At 39.8% G+C, this 23,976-nt stretch overlaps 1 pseudogene across 1 annotated transcript; it reads right to left on the bottom strand.

Moving 5' to 3' along the window:
- Nucleotides 1–211: 211 nt before the first annotated feature.
- On the bottom strand, nt 212–13,697 carry LOC148714695 (uncharacterized; annotated as a pseudogene). Its single transcript, XR_016399234.1, has 5 exons — nt 13,522–13,697; nt 13,234–13,410; nt 1,023–2,047; nt 571–944; nt 212–374 (listed from the first exon to the last, which is right to left on the bottom strand). The product of XR_016399234.1 is annotated as an uncharacterized LOC148714695 (transcript).
- Between the last annotated feature and the right edge of the window lie 10,279 nt (nt 13,698–23,976).

Raw genomic sequence — 23,976 nt, 5'->3', positions numbered from 1 at the left:
ATATATGAAGCGATGGTAACATCAGAAGTATGGATTTTCAACAGTTACATATATTATGAAAATAAAGGAAACATAAAAGAATGCTCCAATTATCATAATCCAATGGTATGATATTTGGCAACCTCTTGCTAAGGAAACTCAAATCTCTCTCTCTCTCTCTCTCTCTCTCTCTCTCTCTCTCTCTCCCCTTTGATGTACACAACTACTCTTTGGCTCACTGACGTGGCAGAAGTGAGAAGTAGAATAGCAGTCTTAATTAATTGGCAGCCAGACTACAGGTCGCCTTCCTTCAAGGATGCCTCCTAAATGCTCTTATTTGTTGATTGATAAATGAACAACTTAAATCACCACCTTTTCGAAGACAATGAAATGAGCTGGAAAACAAGGAAGAAAGGTCAATTTAAACTACAGACATGAATATCCACATGAAACAGTTACCGTCATATATTGCTCGATAGCACATAATCTAGTAGCAGATCACATAAAGGGATTACATGGACAAGTTTATGGGATCTCAGTTTTAAAGCAGTTCAGGAGCCTTTTCTATATAGAAAGGGGAAATAGACTAACCTGACGTGCAACCTGCACCAGTCGCCTATTGCTTCGGGTTTCCTCCATTGCTAAGCTAGGTTTCTGAGGCTTCACTAAGGCACTTTGATTATCAGCTATTTGATGTTCCGCTATACTGTTCGAACTGCTCATATTCTCAGGCAAAATCTTTTCATCCTTGCTGATCAAGGATCCTCTCTTACGCTTCCTCTGGAATGTATATTTGAGAACAGGAAGTCCACTTGATTCATGAGCATTCTCCTTCTTGGGATCAGAATTTCTTGTTGAAACATTGCCCATCTCAGGCTCTGCTCTACAGACAGAAACATCAGAATTCTCTGCTACAGACTGATCTGGCATTGTGGACACAGAATGCCCGACTTGCAATATGCTGCCTGAATCATTATTAAGATCATCAGCAAGATCATTATTTATGTCAGATTTGCTCAATAATAATGGACTTTGGACATTACCTTCATGCATGATATCTTTTATGCTTGATTCTGCGCCCTTCAAAATTTCATCCTCAATATCCAAATGACTCTCCTTTGTAACACTTTGCCCAGTCGCTGTTCTCTTACTACATGGCAAAAGTCCTGGAGTTTCATTTTCAAAAGCCTTGCATGTGCATAGCTTTCTATCTTCTGAACTTTCGAAACTTTCAGTGGATTCTGGGGCAGTCTTTTCATTGACTGCCTCTAACAGATTTTCATCAGATTCTGTCACATTATCTGATGGTTTATGGCCTGTCATGTCCTGATAAGAGGAAGTAGCAGATTTGGCAGTACTCACATAAACATATTTTGTTCTCTTTCTTCTTGGAGAAATCCTGCGGAAGAACTTTAAGTTCTCCAGACTTGGTAGGATATTTTTTGGGGTCTCCCATCTTGGCTGATTTAGCAGAATCGGCAGTGTGGGACCTTTTAGCTTTTTCATCCTCATAAACCTTCAATTTGTTCTTTGAAACCTGGTCATCACTTTGCCCACAAGGAACTTTCACAGCAAGAAGATTCTGTTCAAATGCACGAATTCGCTGGGTACATGCATTCTTATAAAGCTCAGTTTCTTCGCATCTCATTATTATAGATGCTAAATCAGGGTTGCTAGCACACCTGTTATCCACAGAAAGGTCTTTCAAGGGGTCAGCTTCTGTTGCATTTCCAATGGAACAGTACTGATCATCTGCAGTCCTCTGATTCGAAGTGGTATTCTTAACATCAGTAGCTGATATATCTTCAGGTCCAAGCTGACGAGACAGCTTGGAATCAGAAGCAAGTTTGTCCCCCTGACATTTGGCATTATCAGAAGTGGCATGTCTATTTGTGCTTTGTCCAATCAATGGCTCATCAAGACTATTTTTCATCTGCTCCAGTTCGGTATTCACTTTTTTCAACTCGGTTTTAAGAGAATCCATCTTCTCTTCTGCTTCATGCAGCTGAACTTCGAGCTCCTGAATCCTCCTTGTCTGCTCTGAGGACCGCATTTCTGCTTCTCTGATCTGTAGAGATGGCATTAATCAGTGACATCTTCAATCTTTTGCCTCTTATTATAAAGAAACCCAAAACATTTAAGATGATATAAATTGAAAAATAACAGCACCATAATAAGAGCTGAAGCTTAAAAATCCATCATAACCCAATTATCTCAACAGATCTTTATTACACCTTCATAGCTGTCATCCTTCATTGCACGAAGTAGAGACAGAAACACGAGCAAGACTGAGGTGGGGATAACCATGCACTCATGTATGGCGTGTCAAGTGCTTGAAGCACCTAAAGAAAACATCAGTACACATTCATAAATGCACACATGCATGCAAAGATGCATAGATGTGATCAAATTGCAAAATAAACATTCAAACAGTTAAACGTGATCTACGAGGTATAACATGCCTGTAAACAAAAATTAGTACGTTTCTGAGATCTCTTGTCTAAGCATCAAATAGTTCCAAACTAATAGTTACAGTGGAACAAATATAGCCTGTTCCTTTTTGGATGAGTTGATGCATAAGCAAGAAGTTGCCAAAACACATGACTTTTTTGTTTATATGCATTTTAGACCTTATAGATCACGTCCAAGCTTTTTTATCTTTTTTGCAACTTCTATTATTGAATTTGACAATGGCCGCAAGGTCCTCTCTTTACACCCTCTGTATTTAAACTGCAAAAGAAGGCCAATTTTACGAAAGGAGAAAACAAGAAAGGCGCACAAATTGAGAGACTAAGCCCCTCCATAAAGCATTTAACAATCCAAGAAAAAGAAATTGCAAAACATAATAAAATTGAACAGCAAAAGTTGTTTCTAGACCCAAAAGCAGCTCCAGAAAATCTGTTGAGCCATAAATCTAGTCATAGCCACTATAAAATTAAGAATCCATTCAAACAAAAAAACAAATCCAACCAGCAAACAATTGCAATTATGGTTTTAGCTGTGTAAGGCTTGACTATAAATGAATCAGATTGGTAAGTGAATCTCTGTAAAAGATAATAGCATGAAGAACAAATCAGGCTAGCAACTTAGCGAACATGATTTGAGCTGGGCATTATTCCTCCAAGTAGGAAATCAATATTCTGGTACAATTACAGTTCATGCGTTGAAAATGAAGCTTATGTCCATTTTCTAACAAGTGCTTTGTTTTTCATATAGGGAAAAATATAATGGAACATGTTTATGCTCTAGCAGTGTGGGTAATTTGTCCACAAAAACTCAAAACCAATGTCCAATTGTAGAGATTGACTCACCTCAAGATGCGCATGCTGCACAAAAAAAATGCATGCAGCCACACACGAGAGAGAGAGGGCGCGCGCGCGCGCGCGCGAGAGAGAGAGAGAGAGAGAGAGAGAGAGGATTTGAGAAGCTCTAGCACTAAGTTACCAACATGAGCAATCTGATAAACAGTACCAGTAAAACCTCCCAATTATTATTTTTAATGATCCCTGCGACATTCCTGATTTCATCCAATGAATTGACCATTCATTAAATTCCAAATCAAGAGAGTGAGGCCCAAAAGTAATGGTAACAAACAGTTAGGACATAGGAGTTTAATAACATGAAACATATAGAACAAATATTATGAGAAAGAAGGATTCAAATGCTAAATTATTCACTAAAGAAGCAATGGTGCAATTCAAGTACATGCCAATAGCTGTGGAGGCACCGTGATAGTAAGTACACTAACAAGAATGCAGAAGAATAGTAATATATAAAAATGAAGTATATGCCATGTAAGCACTAAATAACCCAAATGAAAGATCCAGGCTTGGATGAAGGGTTGACACTAGATTGAGAGCTGCCTGTAACAAAGGAAGCTCAAGCTATGTAACATTCCATACTGGCTCACACTGTTTGCTAATAAAGAGATTTGATACAAACAAAGTGATCATGGTGGAACTAAGAAAATCAAGATGAACAAGCGGAAAAGGTCAGAAAAGAGAGAACTATACAAAGCAGAGGAAGCATAAAGTTGCACCGATGAGCAGAGCTAATTGAAGAACTGGCTGGGATGATGAGCATGTGCACCAAAATTTAAAGTCCCTGGTAAGAAGGGATGCTCAAGTTTATATCTTAGGGTTGTCAAAAAGGTGGGGAAGACCTAAGCCAACATGACAAAACTGGCAATAGCAACCCAAAGTAGTCCTTAACAAGAATTATTACAAATAAGGACTTAGAAATTCCAAACAGTTGGGACATAACCTGCTGACAATATTTACAGTTTCCATCCACTAGCAATAATATTTTTGTAGAAACAAGGAGTGGGAGCTCAAAAAGACTAGGACAAGAAAACCTAGACACAATGTATTTGTTATATAATAGGTATTACTCAACCCTGTTCTTTGAAAGGGTATTTTATTTTTCCATATAGAAACAGGTGAGAGCAGAAAGACAATAAGACTATTGCTTCTTTTTTTCTCTCTTTTCACCATTCACTAGAAATTGAAAGTAAAGGAGAGAGAATTTCATATTTGTGGTTCTATTCCTTTTAAAAAAAATTAAAAAAAATCAGAAAGAATCATCTTTTTGATTTCTGATAATGAACTCTATATTTGATTACAAAATCACTTCAAATATCTAGCAGATACAAATGAAAAGTGAGAAACATTCTAATCAGATTCTCATCAAGTATAATCCATACATTTTCTTAATATAAGAAAGCATCCTTCCCATAAGATAAGAGGCAGGTTGGGGATTCAGAGTGACCTAAAGAGCAACCTAAGAGATGATCTGCTCAATGTTGATTGACTAAAACTCTTTAAACATCAAAAGATATGTCATTCTCTGCTGTTAATTTGTCTTCACAGTTGATAATGGGAAACCTATCACCAATAGATCCTTTTTCTATTTAAGAATTCCCACATATAATAATCAACATCTCCTTCATCAGTCCTCTTCCCGAGGCTACTAACACAATTGAAATCACGTGTAATCTGAGCAAGGAAACACCAAATGGTTAACATACACGTTGACACTGAAATTTCATTCTCACCATATGAACAGTGAGCATGTAAATAGCAACTATAGTTTGTCCGATGCTAACCAAAACTGGAAACACTGTATAAGAATATTGCATTTATTACTACACAACATACCCTCTTATCCTAGGGTGCCTAAAATATTTTCTATAGTTGCAATTCCCAATTAATTGTCCATTACCGAGTGAATTTATTTTTATATATACATATTAAAAATAGAATTTTAATTTTAAAAATATTTTAGGAATATTTAGCTGTCAGTTCTTTTATTAAATACCTGAAATCCATGAAACAATCCCAAACCCACCGAGTCTTCTGACTCAATCCATTACCTTCCTAACAGTCAGCCAAATCTCTGACCGTTCCCACCTGAAATCTCCCTCACTCTCACTAGAGATTGAAGTGCACATTTTCTTGCTCCCTATTTTTATCAATACATATCTCTCCCTGCAATTCCACTTACCTATTGTCCCTACCTCACTATCAATCCACCTAATACTTCTTCTCCAATTTGTCCTTTATCTTCTCCAAATACATTATTCTTATTGTCGCCTATTATTTACCCCGGGCCAAGGTTTCAAATCTCTATATCGGACCAATAGTAGTAGCTTAATGGTACGGGTCAGGTTAGCACAGTACCCTCTCATACCACTATTTGAGGCGTGATAACAATTGCATTATATGTCAATACAATTATTAAAAATCTTATGTACTATCTGGTACCTTATCAGGTCCTACTGTACAGCCAATACTTAGCACAGGTCGGTATTGAAAATCATGCCTCTAATTATGGCAACTTAATTAATGGTGTCATAAATGCTTTATTTTAACATGAAACTTCTTGAATAAAACCCCAACCATATTAAAGAAACAAAGGGTAAATATAGATCGAAAATCACATAGGATAAAGTAGTAAAAAAGTATTTGATATCTCTATACCTTTCAGAAAGTGTGGCCCTAAACATAGTGGAATGGAGGACAAGAATTCATATAGCCATATAGACGACCCTAACTAGTTTGGGATGAAGACTTAGTTGAGTTAAGTGCGTATTCATTAAAAGGAAAGAAGAACTATGAATTTTACACAATCAGCCATTTAAACTTGTAGAAGAATTTGTCAACAGTCATGAGGAAGGTCTTGCAACCATTTTGCTTCCTCAAGGCATACTGACATTGGATAATTTCATATCACCATATGGATGCTTCTTCCAAACTCTGCATAAAGTAGTAAATTCCTATTTTTTATGTAACTTTCACAAAAACCTCCATAAGGTGTCATGGACATATTTACATGTATCTAATTCTATTATACTATAGAAAGAATCTTGGGTAGACTCCAAAGTATGAAGCTTGCACTTTCACCAAGGATGTAGGGCCCATACTGAATATGACAGAAAAGCCACCAAAGCCTCTCCATCCTATTCCTCCATTTTCTTCTTTGGTTTTTACCATGAGGCAATTTTCTTTCCATCTTTTAAAATCCTAACTCTTGTTGAGCATCTCAGCTGATGCCATCTTTATCTCTTAACAAATTTAGACTTGCAAGAATAGCAAAACAAAATTAGTTGGTGAATCAGAATCCATAAAGCCAACCCAAATAGGAGGGAAAAGACTTGATGATTATGATTATGGAAAGTAGAAAAAATCTTGATGGAGTTTTGAAAAGAAAGGTGATAAACATATCCTAACAATCCATGCCTCTAAGATTCTTCAATGAATGTGTTCACACGTGCATATGAATAGAAGGTTGCAGCATCCTAAAAGCATTGTACAAGAAGATGGAAGAACATTTACAACTTGACCAAGTTCTGGGCTTAAAGGACGGTGCCTCTTGGCTTTTCTCGGCATGAGTACCTACTGTGCAGTGACCCACAGCCCATTATCTCTTTATTATTCATGCTTATAGCTATAGAAATGAACTAATCTGGTTCACTATTTAAGGTTTTCTCCCTTTAGAAGATCTTTTGTTATCAACTACCATTCATAAATGAAACCTTGGTTCTATGCAACAATAGGAAAAAATTAATTGTCAACCCCAAAATGATCCTTTATTTCATGGAATTAGTGTTGGGCTAAATCCAATAACTTGAAAACTACAAAGCTAGGCTTTGGTTGAATGATAGAAACATAGAGTATCATAGATTGTTTCAAACAATGTTTTAAGTCTTGGTACTTATGCCCATACTAGTTCAGACTAGTATGGGTATGGTATTTTATGGCCACACAAAACATCTATTGGTGCTAGCACGATAAAACTGAGATCAATGCCATGTGTCAGTAGAATACCATATCGAGGGGTGTAGCAGAACCAGTACTTTGCCAGTATAGAATAGTTGGGATGGACTAGTAAAAAGGCCCTGGACATGTAATAGAGCTTGAAAAACTCTTTTTGCATCTCCATAAGCACATAATGGTTGATCAAGCTTGATGGATTCACCCTTTGAAACAAGAAGTTCTAGTCTTGGAGATACGATATCAACCACTTGATGTCCATTTGACACCTCAACCATTGTTGCTTCACATCCCCCTTTTTAAACATGGTTCTAAAACATGGCTATCTAATGGCTTCAAGTGTAAGTGAACCAAGCCAAGGCGAGCTGTAGTCTGCTTAGGTTTGGCTCACCATATAAAAGGGCTGGTCAAGCTTGAGAGAAGCTTAACCAAGCGTGTTCAAGCTTGGACCATTTAACATGAGCCAAGCTTCTTACAGAGAGGAGCCAGGGTCCTACATTTTTTTTTCAAGCCATTACTGTTGGCTCATTTATGAGCAAGCTTGAGTGAAGCTTAACCAAACATATTGAAGCTTGGGCTACAAGAACATGAGCCAAGCTTCTTACAGAGCAGAGCCAAGCTCCTATATATTTTTTCAAGCCATTAGTGTTCAAGATGGACTCATTTATGAGTCGAGCTTTTGTTACTATTTGAGCTCAGCTTGTTTTCGAGCTTAACAGACCTCAAATGAGCTACTATCAAGCTAACCCTAAGAAGCTTTAGAATAGCTTGGATCCTTCGCGGACCTAGCCTTGGCTACCTAAGCAGGGCCACTTTGACACACCTTAACTTTTTGCATCATGTTTGAGTATGATGGATGAGATCACTTTATATGCCCTTACAATCTAAAACAAAGCAATCATGCAACAAAAATTGGAAGCAAGTTTAAAAAGGATATTGAAAATATTATTTTCCTATCTTTATAAAAAATTCAAGAACCAAGAATAATGTTTACTTAGTGAAACTAGTAACATATGGAGCAAAAAAGCTACTCTAGTAATCCCAAAACCAACTAAATATGGTATCTAAATATCGAATCGGAAGATATGTCTAACGACCAAGTACATAATGGGTAATGGAATTTAGTCCATGGCTAATGGAATTGAGTCCCTTTCCAGCTTATTAGTTTGCAGACATGTTCCTTTAAGGTCATTTTTCATTATTCTAGATTGCTTATATTAAGTTAGAGTTAGTGAGTGCTTTGAAGTTGCTCAGAAGATGATATGTGGGTTTTGAAATGAGGAGGGTGATTTAAAAAGGACAATTTTGATAACTTACATGACATACAAGAACCATTACCTAGTGGTCATGATAGGAAGAAAAAGGATACTATGATGTTAAGGTGGGACTCCAAGGGATTTCCTTCATCTACTCCCTTTTTAGTTCTTATTTGATAAAGGAGTCAAGTGCTCTTTCAGCTTTAGCTAAGAAAGCTCAATGAAAAGGATGCAATTTAAAGGTGCATTTATGATTTGACACATAATTCATGGTACAAATTGAACAATATTACATTAACTAGGAAAAGCACACCAAAAAAAAAAAGAATCAGTCCTTGTTGTAGTGGTCTCACCACTCCTACCATGAAAAGGAGGTTCTAAATGAGACTTTGGTGGTGCATCCCTAGTATCTCAACCTAGGTGAAGTTTCAACTTTCAGCCAGATGAAACTAGTATTGACCTCCAATTTGATGTTTCATTTGGTTTTGACCAAAACCGACCGATCTTTATCCCATTTCAACAGTTCTTCCATTTCTGAACCAAAACTCGTAATGTATACTTTTTTAAGTTTAATATTAGTGCTTGCAATCATATTGAGTTCATTTCTTTTCTTTTTAAGGACATAAACTATATATATATATATATATATATATATATATATATATATATATATATATATATATCAGTTTTTAATGCTCTTTATTTCTTTTTCTTGAGTTAAAAAAGAAGATAGATGATTAATTTAACCCATAACAAATCAAGCTTCTAAAAAAACTAGTATTACAATAATTTACAAAGTCTGATATCAACAACTAGATATAAGGCATATCACAAAATTAATATTTTTTAGACTTAAAATAACGAATAACAATCTTTAACTACATGCCTTTGATTAAATAACCACTCATTGAAAAATATTTCTAAAATGTGAAAGTTCAATATATTGGTTATGTCTACTAAAAAAGATTTTCAAATAACTAAAGCTTAAGAAGTTAAACAAACATATATTCACCAATTTTTTAGGTTTGGTACTGGCCCCTTACCAATACCTTTCTAGTATGGTGGATTAGGCCCTCCTACAACACATGGTACACTATTGGAGACGACAAAACAAATACTACCACATGCTAGTATATGGGGTGTATTGTACTGCTATTAATAGGCCATTGAGTTGGTATGGTATACCTAGTACCACCTACTACAGTAAAACACTGTTACTTCTAGTATTGAATACCAATAAATTTAATTGCACTTGTATGTAATGTTAACTTTACCATAAGATTGACAAAACCACAGAATTAAAAAACCTATAAAACATCCAACCAAAAAAAAAAGGACAACCATTATAACACAAAATAATCTAAAATGTTGTGGATAACATTTCTTAGGTTCCTTTTATTTTTCCTATACCTTTTTCTTTTCCCGAATTTTCCTCGATTTTTTTGACCAAAATTCCAATTTTGGAGCGAAACTTCTAAAATTGTTGAAACTGAAACTCTATAAACTTGGCCAAAACCGAAACCAGAACCTTGAGCCCAAGTAATTTACACCAAGTGGGACTCCCTCCCTTTCTCTTAAAAGAACAAAAAATAACATTAACAATAAAAGAAAAACATGCAGTACCAAAAAACATTAGTGCAGGTTTTCTATATGGCTAACTAGCAAAATGTATACTTTAGTTACAAAATTATAAAAGTAACAGCATGCCAATTTTCTAAAATAGGCGGAGCCACAAGGTGAAAAAAATCACATAAAGGCTTCTTGTTTAGACTGGGTTGTTGTATTGAATTTCGTAGCAAACAATGTCACAAAGTTTCTAACATGCAGAGATCTGGAAGCTAATACATTTCAAAAATCCTTGATTAGAATTTCGAATTTCGTTTTCAATGATTGTGCAAACTACAATGCTTCAATTTAGAATACCAAATCATTTCAAATTAAAGTTTGCAATTTAGCCCAATGCCTAACGTTATGTAAAATATATAAGATATTCATCATTTTCCTATGATGGGTTGCATTGTGAATCAAAGCCAAATGTGCAAACCTTCCATAAATGGCTTAACTTATAATTCATGGTGTGCTCCGGCAATAAATCTATATAATCCATGTATATGCTTCACTTTATATTCCATCGCCCCTGAACCCAAAGCATTTTCAACAACCTTACCTCAAGGCATGAGGCGAGCCAAACTTCATAGAGGCCATTTTGAACAATCAGTAGACCAATACTGATCATTCCATGCATCAATTTTGCTTCTTTGACAGGAAGATTTAGGCCACCTATTACTTTTTGTGATACACTAAGACTTTGCTATAAAACCCTCCTATAATTTTAAAAGACCCACCACTCTATCTATATTCTATTGAGTTGCAATTTGTCCAAAAGATGCCTAAAAGTCAGCCTCCCTTATTGTTTGAAGATTGCAGAATACACTTCAATAGTTTTAATGAAGAGACATTAACATACCTCCTCAAAAAACACTTCTAGGATAAGATCTCTCTTGAGGTACCAAGTTAAGCATCCATTAAAATCCTAGAGAGTTAATTTCTTCAATTTATTACCTTTGCTCCCTGATCAAACTAGATTCTGAAAAATCAAATTAAGCAAGATATACCAAATTCACCAATGAAATTAAAAACAAGTATGAATTTGCTTGGGGTATGAATACCACATGAAAATTCACATTGTAGATTTGGTATTTTGAGGTTTAGCAATCATACATCATACATGAATTTAATATCCCTACTAAGTATATCATATTTATATTTCTATATTTCTGCAGAAGGGTAGTTGCAGCTATAGAAATAAAATTATAATTATTTATATTTGAAATGTTCATATGCGTATGTAACATGTCACATGATAAAGACGAATACCTGCATCATTCATAAGTTCATGGAAATGAATCTGGAAGTAATGGAAAAGGAACCAAAGATCTTGGTAACAATCCCTTTAACAATATAGAATTTTCCATCCAGCTTCAGCCAGATAGAAGGAGCATATGTGCTCCTGGCGTAAGTCATTTCAAGAGCAAATGTATCATGCCATTTGTACCAAAATGAGAATGACGCAAGCTTGTGAAAAACAGTCATATAACCTGTCACTTTTTGGAACTTGTACGGTTTCTGATGGCCTCACAAGTAAAGTTTACATGTTCTGAACAATTAAATCACAGATTAGACCCTTGTAAACATACAATGGACTATAAGTACTCTCCAACATTCATCAATGTTTTGCATATAATGTATTGTAACAATGTACATGCTATGAAATATTTGCAACTCTGGAACATAAATTAACAATGATGTTCACTATTAAATAAAATGTACATGCACGATTTTGCCCCCAAGAGGACTGAACTAGTATTTACTAATTCTGTTTGTATATATCGCTATCATAGTATGGCAATCGATATGCTGCAATCCAGAACATACTAATACATACCTCTGAAGGTGTGTGCTATTTAGCATTCTGTGCCCAAACACTGGCACATTTTCAACAAAAAACCAAAAATACTGATACATGGCAAACAGTATTGTAGGACAACTGTCGATCACATTTAATTCAAAGTTACAAGTTTACAAGAGAATAGTTATTCGTGCTGTATGCAAATGCCGATTGGAATAAATAATTTATTATGACTATATAAAATAGTCTAGCCGTCGTATGTTCGCATTCAAAAGACCGCTGAACATAACTAAACTAAGCATGGTATTATTGGACATGTGAAAAGCAAAAGAAATAACAAGATGAAATATATCCTCTAATAACTTTAAAATCATATTTGGCACTAAAAGTGCAAACGATCCTAAAACTTACAGAAGTGTGACATAATGCAATAGAGGACCGATTTTCTTTTGGAAAAATGCAAGAGTATTGATTGAAATGATTAGGAATAACCAAGCAAGCAAATGGACCTTGGCTTTAGGTACATGTGTTTGAATTAAGATGGAATGGACCAGACAAGACCTAAAACAAAATCCTGGAGAAGATAGCATGATCCATTATGGTAGATGGCTTGAGATAGGACAGAGTGGCATAAACAACTTAAATTCCCTGAAAAGATAAGACAATTATTGTTGATCATTCTTAGAATTTTGGCCAGGGCATCTTTTTGGAAAATGTGGAAGTAAGCATTAGTTTCATGTAATTTCCACCTAGGGAAAAGAAGAAGAAGCAGTAATTCCTGTTCTTTGAGAATAGCAGAAAGAACTTGAGATTAAAGCAGCATGATTGCCATGGTGGAATCGGTTAGGGGATTGACTAACATAAGCATGAGAATCATATCTGCTAAAATTCTGCGCCTTCACCTATGGCCAAAAAAGAGGTTTTGGGGACAAATGCTTCCCCTTGGATCAAAATCCACATCAGAAACAACAATAATCCAGACACCATGCTGCTGCTTATCTAGATTAAAGAATCAGAGCCTTTCCAAATCACTGACCTAAAACACCACGTACAACAGGTTGATGCAGAGATAAAAAAAAATAAAAAAAATATTAAAAAAATCAATCCAAGAAACGACATTCTTAACAGAGAACGCAAGCCTGATCAAGAACCATAATCTGACAAACTATTCAATCTGAAAAATAGAAGAGGAGGTGACGATGCAACGGAATCACTACGAGCACCTTGAACTCAGTTAATCGACTACACCAAAACATAAAGAAAATAATAGAAAGAGCAAAAGACCACTAGGGGAGACGGTGATGAACCAACGAACGACCTTAGAATCCATGATGCCTTTGAGACGGAGGAGCGTGGCGACGGCCTCCTCCTTGGTAGCGAAAAGGCTCTGCTGGAACCCGAGCGCCTTCCTCTCCGATGCCAGAATCCGAGCCGCCGATTCCTTCGCCGTGTTCAGGATTATATCCGCATACGCTTTCTTCAAAGCTACCATTTTCTGCGCCCCCGCCACGGATTAAACCAAAAAAATTGATCCGTCGTCAATTATGGAAGCAAGAATTAGAAGAAATAGAGCGGAGGATGGAGAAAGAGGGGGAGGGGTTATTACCTCGGCCTCCTCCATGACCAAGGGGGAGGAATGGCGGTGATTACCGGTGACGGTTGACAGCGGCAGGCAAGAACGAGAGAGAGGGGTGGGGGAAGGAAGGGGGGGGCTGCTGCTGCTGTCGTTGTTGCCTGCGATGGTTTTCTTTCCTGCCTGCTTTCTTCCCCCTTTCAGCTTTGTCTGTTATGACGCGGAAGGTTACTGGGTCTTTTACCGGAACTTCGTTTCGAGTGGGTGGTATCAGCGCGGCTGGGTGTCTCGCCTCCGGATTTTAGCCCTCGGGCTCTTCGGGCAGGAAAAGTAGGGAGGGCGGATTTGCGCGCCTGCAGGGGCGTGTTGCAATCCGACGGTTCTGATCTTTGGGCCATTTTGAAAACCGAAACAGGTTGACTGATTTGTTGACCAGAGTTCCGCGCTCTTGTCCGGCCGCGAGAGGAATAGCATAAACGGCGCTTGCCGAATTGGCAGCCCACTTTTGCCATATTATCTCTTGGCATGCCATAAATCTTAGAAGATAATTAATGTGTTATAGCTTTTTAGCATCATCATGTTATTTTTATTTAAAAAATATTTAAATATCACCTGTGGATCTGCTTAATGTCATCTTGATCTCGTGGCAATTGTGTCATAAAAATGGTCTATTATATTTTTTTATTTTTATTTGAAGAAACTAGTTGGCAATGTGCAATTAGAGCTTGCTTGCCTATCAATCCAGTGGACTACCATAGGCGCCTCCCAAGGTAGTTCATGTGTATCCTTTTGTTATAAAGACAACAGTTTATTTTATAAAAAATAAAAAAAATTTTACAGTTCCAGTTGATGTCATGCTGATGAATAATAGAATTTGTGCCCTAAAAATGGTCCATTAGATAGTTTTTATTTAGAAGCTCAAAAGGGCAATTAAAACTTTTTAATGAATTTGACGTGTTTTTTATTTGCCTTTACTTTTGTTTTTATCTTCTAATGCACGTGGCTAATGAAAGTGAATAGAAAATATAGAAAAATATATAATAGAAAGTTACAAGACATTGCACATGGGGAAAGAAAGTATTGTGGAATCTAAAAATCTACAGAAAGATAGAAGGTTTTTGAGCGAATGATTGATGATAATCAATAGCAAAATAAATTTAGGAGTAAGGAAAGTCTTGAACAAAATTAAACTCAAGGACAGAGATCATCAGCGAAATTTGCATTGAAGTCAAGCAAGGTCCAAGGATTTCAAAGAATCGATCTCTCTCCGCACAAGATATGCATCCCTCCTTCCATGTGTTCATCATATGTATGAAGCCACCGAAGATGAATTTAAAACCCTTAACATTTTACTATACATTGAAAAAATTTCAAACACGGAATGCTGCTAAAATGGGTCGTATACATGCGGTGAATATACGGCAAAATTTGAGAAATTATCATCGAGGACTTTTATCAAAAGAAAGAAAATATAGTCTTCATTAATAATCATCAAAAACTATATTTTTTTGAGAGAGGAAAAATGAGTTGCATTATAATCACTCATACTTGAGGATGCACCGCTGAGGAATTAAATACAGAGGTGTATGCAGATAATATAGTGGTCAGGAGATGGATGGTTCACAACAACGAGAATAATTTGCATCATGGAATGCATATATAGATAATCTACACCTCTGACCATGACTTATATGTCATGACAAACATTTGAGGCCAATTAACAATATTATCTAGATGACTAAACAATATCGAACAATTTACAACTTTTGTGGCCCATCCAAATGATTCTCTGAATTGTTTTGAGGGTAGTTGAATTATATGTTTCGTGAATCTTCTAATTGATTTTAAGAAATTCTCATCCATGACATTATGGTGATGCCTTGTGACTATGTTACTGAAATTTGATAAATCAAATTGAACCATCAATCTCGTAATCCAAACTAACCATTTTTTGGGATAAGTGGATGCATACTTAAGAAAACTTTGGAGCATTTGTTTTTTAAGTATTTTTAAGTTTTCTTGAGTTCTTAATCAATGTTTTGAGCTCAAACTATGTGTGTGTCACTTTCCACTTGGAGCGAGCAATGGCCTAGCAAACTTTTTTTTTTTTTGATGGTTGTGGTGTCTTGTGATAACTTGACACAATTAAGAAACCTTTGTGGAACACTAGAATTTTCTTGTAGATCGACTTTTTAAGTTGAGAGTGAGAGGGTCTGATTTGAGGATTTTAGATTTCCAATGTTATCTGAAAATGATCTAGGAAGTAGCAAAATTTCCTTCTTTGGATGGCTGTGGGATCTGCATACGTGCTCAAAATGATAGCCCTGTCTTGGATATGTCAATTCATGCATTTATTTGATTAATAGCATGTGGGATACAGGTTTTGCCAATACGGAGTCAACCCTTTCTTTTTACTAGTTTATAATTATCGATATTATAATCTGTGGTAGTAGTTGGTGCAAACTTTGTGAATTTAGTGTTGAGGATTTACAAATCATTTGCCTCTATAATGACCATAGCATCTTTTTATTTTGAGCAAGTGTAGTCTTTAATTTCCAATTAGAGTAGTTAATTTTGAAACCTTTTTTTGATATTTGTCACGTTTCAAATTTGGGACATAACATAGCCATACTACCGAGGGCTATAAACCACAATAATACTAAACCAACCATTACATTTAGATTCCAAATCCATTTCCAACAAAATATAATAAAAATCTCCACTTCATCATCCATTGATAACAAATTAAAATTCAGAGCATCTAAATTAAAACATAAATACCAAACCCCATAATCTTCAATATTTAGAAATTACTAAGCTACAAACTTATAATCAACTAAGGAACTAAAATTCAGCTACAAGTCCTCAAACTTGCTAGCACAAACTACAAGCCTAGACCATCCTTCATCCCCACTGGCCCTATTCATCTAGAGAGAGAAAAATAAAAATAGAGATATATGAGCGAACACAGCTCAATAAGTAAATTTTACACTATCTTACTGTATCAAGCATAAGTTTTTTCACGTTAATACCTCATTTAAGAAAAATAACAAATATTACAAAAATAAAATATTTCATAGTATAATATATCAAAACAAATTATAAAGCCAATCATGCATGCATAAACCATCAATATTTCATAAACATGGTTCCAAGTTCATATTATAAATAAATTAATAAATCATTTTTCCGCCATCATAGTTCAAAATATTGCTCATACATATTCATATTACGGTCACTTTATACCCATCACAGGGCTTGTGTTCATATTCGATATAAATTCATGTTTCATACGCAAACTTTAACCCACTGGCACGGCCTATGTTCATACGGATGCTAGCTTCGAGTATCAATCTTTCCTAATTATAAGGGTCATTCAAAGCTATTGAAAGCCTTTGAAATATTCAATTTTTTTTCTTAAAACATACATATAGATAAATAGAAAATTACTAAATAACATGATCAAATTTATATTTTACAATAAAACTATTTTGATTAAAAACATTCATAAAACTATTTTTATAATAAAGCATGATTTTCATAATATATATGCAGATCCATAATTTAAAAAAATATATGATTCTTTTACTAGCAAACAATATGCCAAGGTCCACTGTATCGACCATACCGACGTACCAGTGGGAACTGGTACCGGTACGGTACCAGTACCATACCGAACCGAACCGGTATTGTATCGGTTCAGTTGGTCCAGGCCAAAAGCCAAAAAAAATTTGAGGTCGGTACGAGCCAGTACCGGTTCGGTACGGGTTGCGAATAGTCGGAACCAAAAAATATAGTTGTACTGTACCGATTCCATCCAGTACCGGTACTTACTGGCCCGTACCGATCGGTACGGCAGACCATGCAATATGCATAAAAAAATATGATAATTTGAAAAATAATAAGAAATGCAAGATCTACTTACCTTTTCTGCCTTAGATCGTCAAACTTCACTAGGCGAATCTGCTAAACCTATTTAAAATATTGAAAGCAAAATTAATTTCTATTCAATGACTTAAAAGGAATTAAAATAATAAGAAATAGGAACAATTAGTCGGATGATGGCGTTCAAGGGTTCCAGGTGGGTCAAGCCTAGGCGACTCGAACAATAAATCATAGGGCACAAACTTAGTCAGGGTCAAGGTCGTCCAACAAATTTCATCATTAGTGGATTTTAGGAACAGTTTACAGAGCCGAAGTGGTTGGTCCGACAGGCTACCGGAGCACTCAGCAATTTAGGGCCTCTTTGCAGAGGTCAGCTCAAATTCTTAGAACAGATGAATGAAACCCATACTAGGATTCATAGAACTATTTAGAGAGAGAAATAGAGAGATGAGAGAAAAAAGAGAGAGGAAAAAGAGAGAGAGAGAGAGAGGAATGAGCTTTCTCTCTCTCCCCCCTCTTCTTTCTTTATTTCTTTCTTTCTTGGTGAACAAGGGGAAAAGGGGTGGACTGGTGGCTATGACCATGGTGGGGTCAATGCCGGAGTGCCGACAATGCAGTTAGAGGTTTTGCTGCAGGTGGTGGTAGTCGGCGGTGATGACCGACAGCTAGAGAAGGGAGAGGATGATTAAAAATAGGGGCAGAACAGAGACAGTCTTGGATCGGTGGATTCGTGTCCTTGCCTGCTCACCGATGGCTGGGGCTTCAGCATCGGTCAAAGGCCAACGTAGGGGAGAGGCCGAGAGTTTTAGTGATGAGTGCCTGACAACGAACATGGTCGGAAAAAGGAAGAAAAGATGAGATCAGAGGCAGGATAGGGGAGGGGTTTTCTAGCAATTTTTGATCGATTCCTTGGCGAAATCCGACTAGCAACGGATCAATTGAGAAAGAAAACACTGAAGGAGGACGATTCGGGGCTCTTACCAGCCCCAACAAGCGCATGGCCTCGATTTCTGGCAGGCACAATAATAAATGCCATGATTTGGAAGGGAGAAAAGAGAAAGGAGGCGTGATCATCGTCCATAGAGGGGAGGGGGCTCCCTCTTAAAGTCAAAGTATTGTTATAAACTATCTAGCCATTAAGGCTATGCAACCGTGCCTTATTGGTAGCTTTTAGTAATTTATTTTAATAACAATTCTGATTTCATTGTTACTTCTATGTATTTAGCCTAGTTAACATATTTTTTCTAGGAATAATCATGCAAAAAAAAATCTGAACTATTCGAGAGTTTTCAATTTTCTTTTGAACTTTAATTTAATGTAATCAGGTTATCAAAATTTTAAATTCATTCAATTCATACCTTGGCTATGAATTCTGTTTAGCTTTATGCGATGTCACATAAGACATCATCATGTTCTGCCATATAAGCTGGTTACGTGATAATTCCGTCCCAACCGTCCGACGGAATTCATAGCTAGGGTCCAAATTGAGCTAATCTAAAAGTTCAATAACCTGATTGCACTAAATTAAAGTTCAGAAAATTTAAAAATCCTTAAATAGTTCGGGATTTCTTATGTGATTATCCCCCCTTTCTATAATTAGTTACAACATTGTTACTATGAACAATGATTGCTAACAACCATTTGTTTGAACATGTCTTTCTCCCGATTATCATTTACATATCTTTGTGAGGCAGTTACCTGATGTTATGAACTTTATAGCTCTTAAGGGTCTTTACAACTTTGCGAGTGTTGATAGTTTTAGTACTTGAGATCACTTCTGGCATATATTACTTGTCTTCAATTTTGGAAATAATGATCCCCCGCGGGTGCGAGTGCAATACATCTTGCTTGCAATTATCTTTTAAATATCTTACGAACTATAAAGCCATCAAGGATAATTTCAACCCTACCTTGCTGGTATCTTTTAGTGATTTATTCTGACATTAATTCTGATTTCACATGTACTACTATGTATTTTTTTTTTTATTTTGACAACATATTTTTTTATGAATCGTTATAACATCGTTAGTGTTGCTGGAAATTGGACCCGCGGGCGGCCGTCGGCTGAGGAGGAGGAGCTCCGGCGCAAGAATGGCGGGTGGCGGTCTGTCGGCGGGCGGCGTCCTCCGGGAGACCTACAAAATGCCGGTGGCCGGGGTTTCCGGCGCCGGCCCTCCGATGCTTAAGTCAGAGGGGGGCTTAATTTTGGAGAAGGAGAGGGACTGTATGTAGAAGTCCGAAGCCCTCCCTTGGAAGGAAGTAGCCCCTTTTTAGAGGGAGAAGCTCCTCTTTTATAGGGGGAGTGCTAGGGTTACCTGTGATGTGACTAGGCGAATTAATAGGTTACCGTCACGATTCGACGTGGGCGTGGAAGTAATGAGTTGCCGTGGATGGCCCGTTCCCATCATGGGAGGAGATGGCGTGCAACCAGAGCTTGCTGGTGGCGCGCAGTGCAGTCCATTCTTGGGAATGGTGAGGCGTTGACAGTCGTAGCAGGGTATGGTCCCTGGTTGATATGTCGTGGCGTGGCCGGCAAGTAAAGCATGGTGCGGTGAGGCTGCTTCAGGGCATGGCCGCAGCATGTGGACGACGAGGTCGGCCTTCTGAGGTCAGCTCGGTCTTCTGAGCTCGGCAGCCTGCATGAGCTCGGTCTGAATGAGCTCAGCAGCCTTCTGTGCTCGGCCTTCTGGTCTCGGCCTTCTGTGCTCAGCCTTCTGAGCTCGGCCTTCTGTGCTCGGCCTTCTGAGCTCGGCAGCCTTTTGAGCTCGGCCTTCTGGTCTCGGCCTTCTGAGCTTGGCCTTCTGTGCTCGGCCTTCGAAGCTCAGCAGCCTTTTGAGCTCGACCTTCTGAGCTCGGCAGCCTGCATGAGCTCGGCCTGGATGAGCTCGGTCTTGCTGTCGGATTTGGGTGCTTTAATTGTATTTGTGGGGTGGTCCATTTTTTCCCCCAACACTACCCCCGACTTCCGAGTTCGAGCCGCTTTTTGGCTCGGGCGAAGGAAGTAGTCCAGTCATCGATCATCCTATAATATAGCCAAATATATATGGAGATGTGCGTGCCAAGTAGGGTATACCTCTCATGCAGTTGGAGTTAAGTGCTTCAGGTCGACTCAGCAGCCTTCTTTGGCTTGTGGTCGACTCAGCAGGGTGCCCCCACTCAGATCGGGGCGTGTTGTCGTAGGAGGCGTCGAATGGCGTTGAATGTCGTCGAAATGTCGTTGAATGCCTCGGGGGTCCGCGTAGGTACTATCCCGTTGTCGTTGTCGGGTGCCACGGAGGGCCGCGAAGGTATTACCCCGTCTTTCCAAAGTCGAGGGAGCTTGGGCTCGCTGTCGATTTATCAGGGCATCTCGACCTTAGTTGAGGAGGCGCTACGGGGGGCCGCGAAGGTACTACCCCATTGTCGATGTCGAGCGCCACGGAGGGTCGCAAAGGTACTATCCCGTTCTTGTCTTCCCAAGGTCGAGGGAGTTCGGGACTCTACGGTCGACGCACGGGGCATCCCGACCTGAGTCGAGGTATCGAGCACGAGGTCGAGGGAGCTGGGGCTCGCCGTTGACCTGGTGACGCTTCCCGAGGTCAAGGGAGTTTGGGACTCTACGGTCGACACACGGGGCATCCCGACCTTAGTCGAGGGATCGTGCGCAAGGTCGAGGGGTCTGGGAACGCACTGTCGACCTGCGACGCTTCCCGAGGTCGAGGGAGTTTGGGACTCTGTGGTCGACACACGGGGCATCCCGACCTTAGTCGAGGGATCGTGCGCAAGGTCGAGGGGTCTGGGAACGTACTGTCGACCTGCGACGCTTTCCGAGGTCGAGAGAGTTTGGAACTCTACGGTCGACACACGGGGCATCCCGACCTTAGTCGAGGGATCGTGCGCAAGGTCGAGGGGTCTGAAAATGCACTGTCGACCTGCGACGCTTTCCGAGGTCGAGGGAGTTTGGGACTCTATGGTCGACACACGGGGCATCCCGACCTTAGTCGAGGGATCGTACGCAAGGTCGAGGGGTCTGGAAACGCACTGTCGACCTGCGACGCTTTCCGAGGTCGAGGGCGTTTGAGACTCTACGGTCGACACACGAGGCATCCCGACCTTAGTCGAGGGATCGTGCGCAAGGTCGAGGGGTCTGGGAATGCACTGTCGACCTGCGACGCTTTCCGAGATCGAGGGGTCTGAGAACACACTATCGACACTCAGGGCATCCCGAACTTAGTCGGGGTCTTCGAGGGAGATGGAGATGGAGACCGGAGATGGCCTTGTCTATTGGCGATCGTGCGTTCCCACCTGGAGTGGGAAGACGTTGGAGATAGAGATACCCGTAGGTCGTCTTTTGCATTCTCCGACCTAGAGATAGGTAAAATATTAAAATTATTTAAAGCCAAAGTGGCATCCTGTACCTTTTGGAGATATTTTGATGGCTTCCGAACTTCGAAGTCCCTCAGGACTTGGCTTAGCACCAGCTTTCTTTGGCTCGATTTTCTGGGAGAGGTGTTCTGCACTCGGGCTTCTGAGTTCGGGCTTATAAGCTCGGCAGCCTTCTGAGCTCGGCAGCCTGCGGAGCTTGGCCTTCTGTGCTCGGCGACCTTCTTAGCTCGGCAGCCTTCTAAGCTCGGCAGCCTTTTGAGCTCGGTATTCTGACCTCGGTAGCCTTCGGAGCTCGGCCTTCTGCATGAGTTCGGCCTGGATGAGACTGCTGCAGGTCGTGGCCGCAGCATGTGGATGACGAGCTCGGCCTATATGAGCTCGACCTTCTAAGCTCGGCGGGGGCTTCGGTGATGGCGACGCTCTGAAGGAGAGCAACGTCGCGGGCGCTGTCCTGAGGACTTACACCCTTTGCCACAGAGGCTTACAATCCTATTTTAAAGCTCCATAACTCTCCTTCTCCAGACCTCAGCTTTTATTTCTCTTTTCCTCCAACTCGTTGACGTGAGACTTGGGCTACTACTTCTCACTGGTTGCCCCCACATACGTCGTTGCAGCGGGAGCCATGCCTGATTCGAGATGGCTCGGGAGAAAATTTCTTCCTCTGCTTAACATGAACCCGTGGAGGCGGCACAGGAGGGGCCTCCACTTGTTGCAGGTTTTGGACTGCAATGGCTAGTGCTTGGACTTGCTGCACTAGCGCGTCGAAGTGCTTGGGTTGGACTTGTGGAACTTGATCTACCGGAGATCTTGGTGGTGAATTCTGGACTGAGCGTTCGGGACTTGGAGCATGATGCCGAGAAGCATTAAACGCTCCTCTGCTCCTTAGTTTCATGGCCGCAACTCGGGCCCTTCCTCTAGCGCCAACTGTTGCTGGAAATTGGACCCGGGGGCGGCCGTCGGCTGAGGAGGAGGAGCTCCGGCGCGAGAATGGCGGGGGCGGTCTGTCAGCGGGCGGCGTCCTCCGGGAGACCTGCAAAATACCGGTGGCCGGGGTTTCCGGCGCCGGCCCTCCGGTGCTTAAGTCAGAGGGGGGCTTAATTTTGGAGAAGGAGAGGGACTGTATGTAGAAGTCCGAAGCCCTCCCTTGGGAGGAAGCAGCGCCTTTTTAGAGGGAGAAGCTCCCCTTTTATAGGGGGAGTGCCAGGGTTACCTGTGATGTGACTGGGCAAATTAATGGGTTACCGTCACGATTCGACGTGGGCGTGGAAGTAATGAGTTGTCGTGAATGGCCCATTCCCATCATGGGAGGAGATGGCGTGCAGCTAGAGCTTGCTTGTGTCGCGCAGTGCAGTCCATTCTTGGGAATGGTGAGGCGTTGACAGTTGTAGCAGGGTATGGTCCCTGGTTGATATGTCGTGGCGTGGCCGGCAAGTAAAGCATGGTGCGGGGAGGCTGCTGCAGGGCATGGCCGCAGCATGTGGACGACGAGGTCGGCCTTCTGAGGTCAGCTCGGCCTTCTGTGCTCTGTCTTCTGAGCTCGGCAGCCTTCTGTGCTCGGCCTTTTGGTCTCGGCCTTCTGTGCTCGGCCTTTTGAGCTCGGCAATCTTGTGAGCTCGGCAACCTTTTGAGCTCGGCCTTCTGAGCTCGGCAGCCTTCAGAGCTCGACAGCCTGCATGAGCTCGGCCTGGATGAGCTCGGCCTTGCTGTCGGATTTGGGTGCTTTAATTGTATTTGTGGGGTGGTCCATTTCCCCCCCCAACAGTTAGTGTAAATGATGATTGTTGCTAACTATTAATTTTAACATGTCTCGTTTGTAATTGTCATGCACATATCCTTATAAAGTAGTTAACAATGTTCTGAGCCTCATAACTTTTAAGGGGGCTCTACAACCTCACAAATGCCGTGATTTTTACTGCTTTATCTACGACTAGCGTTTATGTTTCTTTGTAAAGTTAAGCAATGTTATGAGCTTTATAACCATCGAGGCCTTTACAACATTTCAAGTGTTGTTGGTTCTTAGTATTTTCTTAGTATCTCATTCGAATTTTTGATATGTGGTACATTCTTTGGTTTTTAATACTTTATTCAGACATCATTTGTGGGGTATATTACATTCTCTTCATTTTGAAAAATAAAAGACCATCCACAATAAAACAAGAAAAATTATTACATGAACTAGATGCACGACCATATTGATGTACGCCACCGATCGCTGCAGTTTATTGCGGTGGGCCAATC

Source organism: Phoenix dactylifera, chromosome 2 (genome assembly GCF_051530095.1).
Source record: "Phoenix dactylifera cultivar Ajwa chromosome 2, Ajwa_hap1_PhDact_Kaust_v1.1, whole genome shotgun sequence".
NCBI lineage: Eukaryota > Viridiplantae > Streptophyta > Magnoliopsida > Arecales > Arecaceae > Phoenix > Phoenix dactylifera.
The sequence above is the reverse complement of the archived record's forward strand: the minus strand, read 5'-3'. Positions and strand labels throughout refer to the sequence as shown.